Genomic DNA, 7,243 nt, shown 5'->3' with positions numbered 1-7,243 from the left:
AAGAGCCAGGTGATGGAGTGACGAAGTTGGTTGAGGAATTCGTGATCCTGTCCTCTGCTTTTATGTATGCATTAAATGTTCTATAATAAAATATATAGAAAGATGAGAGTTGTTGTTTATTAAAGATAATGATCTATACTATATGAAGAGCCAGAAATAGACTTACTCAAAAATCTATTGGTTTCTACAAAGGTGTAAAAGTAATAATACATGGTGAAATAATTATTTTTAAAAAATTACAGGAGCAATCAGATGGATATTCACAGACAAAACCAAAAACAACTCCTGTACTCAAACATCACCCTCTAGAAACTTCAAACTGTACAGCTTGTGGTAAAAATAGGGGCCAAATCCTCAGGACCTAGGGATACACAAAAAGTTTAGACTTGCCACTAAAATTATAACCCATTAAAAGAAATTGGTAAATTGAACCCCATTAAAATGAGTTTGCTCCACAGAAGAGCCTGTTAAGATAATAAAATGGTATAAACTAGGAGGAAATATCTACAAATCATTTGACAAAGGGTTTGTATCGAGGTTATAGTGTTGTTACGTGCTATTGTGACCCATAGTGACCCTATGTACAGCAACTCTGAACCTTGCCCATCATGTCTCATTAATTCCAGCACACCAACCCTCATTGCCCCAATTACTGTATCAATCCATCCCATCAGGGGTCTTCCTCTCTTGGGCGGCTGACCCTCCACAATCATGACCTTCCAAGCATGACGTCCTTTTCCAGAGAGGACAGGTCACTCCTGGCCACGTCCCCAAAGTATGTTAAGACGGAGCTTCAAAACCCTAGCCTCCAAGGAGAAACTTGTTTTCACCCTCTTCAAGACAGACCTATTTGTTTTCTTGGCAGTCCTAGGTTTTGTAAGTCTATGTTACATAAGAACCCTAAAAAAATAAAAATGATCAGAGATATGAACACATTTCAAGTATAAATGACAAACATGAAAAGATGTTCAATATTGAACAAATATTAAAGCTATTAAAAGCACAAAGGAATACCACTACTTAGGCATTACAATCTCTAAGACGAAAATTTTGAAAAGTCATACACTGATGGGAATGTAAAATGTTCTGCCATGATGGAAACCTCTGGCAGTTTCTTAAACAGCATTGAGCATGTACTTACATATTATCCAATGATTGCACTTCTGGGCCTTTATACCTGACAAATGAAAATGAATGCTCACAGAAATCCTTCTGCATGCATGTTCATAACGCCTTTATGACATTCAAAACCAGGAAACACCCCACATGTCCTTCTATAGGTGTATAATTATATTGATATATCTATACCATGGACTACTTAACACTCAGCAGTAAAATAAGGTAAACTGTAGCTACCCCAAACTAAATGGATTAGTTTTCAAGGGAATTATGTTGACTTAAAAGTGCAAACCTAAAAAAGTCACATACTGTACGAGTTTGTCCATATGTCATTATCAAATGACAAAAGTAGAGGTGAGACGTGAGTGGCTGCCAAAGGCTAAGGATGGGGGATAGAGGGGTATGTATGTGGGAATCTACAAATCAGCAACAAGGTCCTGGTAATTGAAACGCTTGGCTAGGGTGGTGGTTAAGAAAATCCACATGTAAAATGACTGTCGACTTGTTGATTTTGAGATTGTGGCAAGAAGCTCCGCTGTAATCCCGAAGACACGCGGTTCGGATCCACCAGCTTCTCAGGAGAAGGATGGACAAGTTCCTCCGGGGACATGAACTGCAGTTGAAAACCCGCCGGCGGGTCAGCTCTGGGTGGGTTCCAACTCGACGGCACGCAATAATAACAAGATGCAATCAAGGGGAACACATTCAGGTTAACACTGAGAAGAATGGGGATTCCAGAACACCTGATAGTGCTCTTGGGAAACCTTGAGCAGCAAGCATCCTCTTTCCCGCGCTTCCAAACGGCTCCTTGTACTGGGAGCTGGCTTGACACCCATCGAGATGAAAGCACCTCCGAGATTCCTAGAGAGACCGGCCTGGCGATTTGGAGGGCCGGAAGTCCGTCCGGAGGTACTTCCTGTCCGGTCATTGTTCTCGTGCCCCTAGACTCAGGGGTCCCGGACCATTGGCCTGTTGCTGCAGAGCCAAGGAGCTCGTGCTGGGCCTTCCCGGGGTGCACGGTGAGCGGGTACGAGGGTCGGGGGCGCAGGAGGGACCGGCCCGGGGGCGGCGGCGCGCGGGGCTGCCCAGCGCATCCTTCTCCAAGAACCCTCGGGGGCCCGAGCCCTGGCCCGGGGCTCTGTAGCCCGCCTCCTGGGCTCCAGGGCCGCTTCCTCCCCGAGGCCTTGCCCCGGGGGAGGATGGTGTGCACCGCCCCAGGGCCAGGCAGGTGCGGAGTCCATGGAGACGATGGATTGTCACGTTTGGAAATGGGGAAAGCAGTGGAAGGGAAGACTTTCGTACTGTGCCGCCCGAGGATGCAGACATAGTTAGGTCTCATTGGAAATTGATGACAGTACTCGAAGAAGGCACTCCCGCGCATACACAAGGTGGAACGAGTCTGAAGGGTCGTCCTGTAAAATAGTACTCATCCAGTTATGGAAAAGATAATCCTCCAGAATCCAGATTTGGAATGAAAGTATTACATCACCCGAGAAATGGATTGTAATCTGAAATTAAAAATAACTTCAATAGGGAAAAGTATATGGTCTTCACAATTGCAAACGGAGAGTTTAAGAAAAACGCGACTCTTTGTTCTAATTAAACATCTAAAGGGAACTGTTGTGTACTGTCGCGCTAGGAACTGACCTATAGCTGACCTTCAAGCGGATATTAAGAGGCAGTTAATTCCAAGGGAGGAGATTGCTCATCCTCCTGCGCAACAGCTGGTGGGATTCGAACCACCTGCCTTCAGGATTACAAGTGCAGCTTCTTGCCGCTAGGTGACCTGAGTTTAAAGGAAACTAGAAAGAGATATTTAAATGTTTTCATAATCAACTAAAATAGTAAAACTCCTCACTACTCAGCAAATTTGAAAAATCCTAAGCTCAGCTGGCGTGGCTGTGCTCAAATTAATGTTGTTTGATGCTTGTTGAATTCGCTCCTTCTCAAAGTAACCCCTTGTACAACAGAATGATTCACTGCAGGGCCCTTTGCCATCTTGTGTTTGCACCCATTGTCTTGCAGCCTCTGTCAATCCATCTTTTAGAGAGTCTTTATCCGACCTGCTGACTCTCTGTGTTACCAGCAGAGATGGCCTAGTGGATAAGGAAATACAGTGCCAACCCAACGGCAGGCAGTTTGAATCCACCAGCTGCTGCAATTGAGAAAGATGGGCCGTTTGCTCCAGTGCAATTTACAACCTTAGAAACCTCGATGGAAGGTGACGGCACATACTCTAAATGAACCGATTCCAAGTCCTGCTCAAAGTGACCTGAAATTACACTACCCAGAGATATTTATTTGAAATGCATTGCCTAGAGAATTCTTGTCTTTTCCTTCAGATTGTTTCCTCCACACTCAAATATCTTAGTACAAAAGTAAAAAAAAAACAACCCAAAGTTGATAACAATTTTTAGTGTGATAGGAACTTTTTCTTAAAATATTTGGAGCTGTGGTGTTAGAGAAGAGCATTGAACATCCCATGGATGGCCAAGACAACAAACGGATATGCCTAGGAGAGGGTGCAGCCAGAGTGCTTTTGTGGAGGCAGAATGATGAGGTTTTACCACACATACTTGGGGCATGTTGCTAGGCGGGGCTGTTTCTTGGAGAATGACATGATGCTGGGAAGGGTAGAGGGTCGGCAAAGGAGAGGAAGACCCTCAACCAGGCGAATTGACACAGTGACTGCTGCAGTGGGCTTTTTGTGTGTTGGGAATTGGGAGGATGGTGCAGGATAGAACAGAGTTCAGATCTTTTGTAGTATTGCTATGACTTGTACTCAACTTGATAGCACTTACCAATGATGTACAGTAGTTATCTTTGTGATCTTTCATAATCATTCTTTGTACTTCTTCTATTTTTACAATAAAAATTTTAGTTTTATAATCAGAAATAAAGTGCATCACTCTATTTGCAGTATAATTATTGTGAAGACAGGTTTAATCCTTATGCCCAACCCCTTTCATCGGGTAAGGGGAGAGAGAGCAGCTCATTCCCTGGGCTAGAGAAGCAGCTCCCTGGGCTTTTGCAAAATTGTTTCATAGGCTACCTGGCCTCCAGGCAAACCTCTGCTTGGTACTGACAATATTTTCCTCTTTCCCCTGTAGACAGACTCATCCTGAACCTAGGAAGAAACGTAAGAAGACGTTTTTGAAACGTGAGGATTAGATGGGGCTGGACTGCCGCTGGGCTGCCCCCAGCTGTATAAGTTTGCATCTGAACAAAGAAGATGACTGCAGAGCTAAAAGAGGCTGTGGCCCTGACCACTTGGGGCCCGGTGACAGTAAAAAAGGAGGAGGAAGAGGAGGAAAATGTCCTGGGTCAGGCATCCAGCCAACAGCTGTGCTCTGATAGCATCAAAGTCTGGACCCCTAGGGAGAATCCTCAGACAGGATTTGATGAATCAGAACAGGAGGAAAAGGTAAATAAATGATGCTCTAGAAGTGCTGAGGGATGACAGACCAGACGGTCTTAGTCTTAGGTGGTTTCAGAGAAAATCCTGCTTCTCTGTCTCCTGGCCAGGTCTTGTTTCCTGCCTGAGTCTCTGGCCTTTAGTCCTTTGGAATATAATAGAAATGTTCCTTCTAGATTAATATGACCTTCAGTATTTTCTGTAAACCTGTGGTTCTTAAACTTAGCTTACAGGGGGTGTGTGTGGGGGGTTAAGTGTGAGAATTATTGTAGACCTTTTAAATAGCTTGCCTCCGGAAACCCTATGAACCTGGAGAAAGGATGAAAGTCACACAAATGTTGAGGACTTTCGTTCATAGGGTCGCTATGAGTCGCCTACGACTCGACGGCACTTAACAACAACAGACAGAAAGATGTAGTTCTGTGGGGTGTAAACCACAGACTTTTACACTATAGATACTACTCTGAAGTCTGCCTTTTAAAAGTTGATTCATTAGTGTATACCATCCACAGCCTCACCCAGGATAGAGGCAGCCACACTGATGAGCTGCCTAGTTTATGATGCAGGAGCTGCTCTGAGTGCGTGCACACTGACTGAGGCTCGATCTCATTGATGAGGCCATTAGAGAGGCTGATGGTCAGCTTGTAGCGTTGCTGGCAGCCCTTCAGGCCCACTTTGTTTCTGTTCATCTTGAGGAGGAAGATGATTTCCCTGCTAGTGGCAGGTTTGAGAGGTTCGCTCACCTCTCCTGGCTCTATTTCCTATGCAGTAGCCCTGATACAGGGTGCTATTGTCTTCTGGACAAATGCTCGATCCAGAAGATGTTTTGTGAATGGCCTGTGTTGGGATTCCCTGGAAGATCTGTAGTTCCAGAGATTCCCTTGGAAGAAAGAGCTGGCAGTCTCCTTCCTAAAGATCACAGCAATGAAAATGCTATAAGGTGCAGTTCTCCTCTGTAGTATATGATGTCTCCATGCGTCCTGTTGACCCAGAGACAACAGTTTTTTGATTTGGACTCCTGTGCTATACATATCATGATCTAGACCCGGACATCTGTCTTTTTTCCCCAAGTGATTCCAATCAGAATTTGACAACTCTTAATATGCATAAACCAAAAGCCGTTCCCACTGCCCCTGTATCGATTGTGACTCATGGCGACCCTTCATTGGATTTCCAAGGCTGTAAAGTTTAATGGAAAGAGACTGTTTAACATTCTGCCACAGAACAACTGGTGGTTTTAAACTACTGACTTTTTGATTAGCAGCCCAACACTCGACTCCCTGGGCCACCAGGATTCTTTACAATAAATACATATCCACTGTTTCTACAGATGACTGTTAGCACCCCTTACACTTGGGGATTTTGTTAAAAATTGGGTTTTGGTTCAGGAAGCCCAGTGTATGGTCTGGGATTCTGCGTTTTTCAGAAGCTCCCAGTGAAGCTGTTGCTTCTGATCTCTGGCCTCACTTTGAGGAGTGAGGGAATGTGTGTGCAAGTGCTTTGATCCTTAGTGTTTTCAAACCAAAGCTTCAACCAGGTTCATTCCAGTCTGACTGCCTGCTGAGAACCTGCATTTCCTCCCCTGACAAACGGAATTAGAGTCGATATTTTAGCAAGATGCCCAGCTGTTTCTTGTAGGTCCCAATATGATTTTTATGTATATATAAGAATTCTTTTACCTATATGGATTCAGATTCTCAGCAGGGGTCAAACTAGAATGAGCTGGTTTAAAGGTGATTTTCAAACACAGCTCTTGGCATCACTAGTCACATGACTGCACAGAATACCCAGTGCCACTCTAAGTGTAGGAGCAGAGCCCTGGGGGGTTTTTCTGGACTCTTTTTTTAAACCATAGAAAAGTCTGTTCTGTGAAAAAGATTCCCAGAGCTTGATGTGAATGCTAAAGTGGACAATGAGGGAAACCAAAATGATGGAGAAGAAAGTGGCCAGCTCGCTTCTCTGCCCATTTCAACATGGGGATCTCTATTCAATGTTCTGTGGCCTCTGCAAATAAACACCTGTATTTTTTACCTTAAAGATCTATTTGTCCCTCACCTCCACCATCCCGTCGTAGACTCACCTGTGCTCCTTGTCTCTAGGGTCAGAACATGTTGTGGGACATGGCAGTAATTCTGAAAGCAACACAGGAAGCTCCTGCTGGTTCACCCATTGGCAGCTACTTGTTACCTGGGGCCCATGGGTTGCCCACTCAGGTTATCATGGCCAAAAGCGAGATCATGGACAATCATGGGGACGTGACTTCCCTAGGTAAGTTCAGCTCTGATTCGCAATCTGACCACTGTGGTTTCTCAGAGGATATGGGGGCCTAGTCTCCTTAAACAAAGAGAAGTTTTGATGTGTTGGAAGGGTCAGGAAAAGCTGGTAGTGGAATACTGAGGGATTCCTATGCATTTGTCAAGGAAGACATCTCAGTTTGCAAATGGTCTCAAAACACCAAATGAGACACTGGTGAACTCCAAATTTATCTTTTCTATCACCTGTATGTGAAATCACTCCAGATTTCTTGGCACAACTTGGTGAGCACATCCAGGGCAACATCTGTTATCTGAAATACTTCAATTGGTATACCATCTATTTCTGGGGCCTTATTTTTTGCTACTTCCTTCAAAGCAGCTTGAACTTCTTCCTTCATCACCATAGGCTCTTGCTCATATGTTATTTCTTTAAATTCCTCTGTATCTGCCAATT

The sequence above is a fragment of the Elephantulus edwardii genome, unplaced genomic scaffold, assembly GCF_000299155.1.
Source record: "Elephantulus edwardii isolate Elephantulus edwardi_28Jun2011 unplaced genomic scaffold, EleEdw1.0 scaffold00121, whole genome shotgun sequence".
Lineage (NCBI taxonomy): Eukaryota > Metazoa > Chordata > Mammalia > Macroscelidea > Macroscelididae > Elephantulus > Elephantulus edwardii.
The sequence above is the reverse complement of the archived record's forward strand: the minus strand, read 5'-3'. Positions refer to the sequence as shown.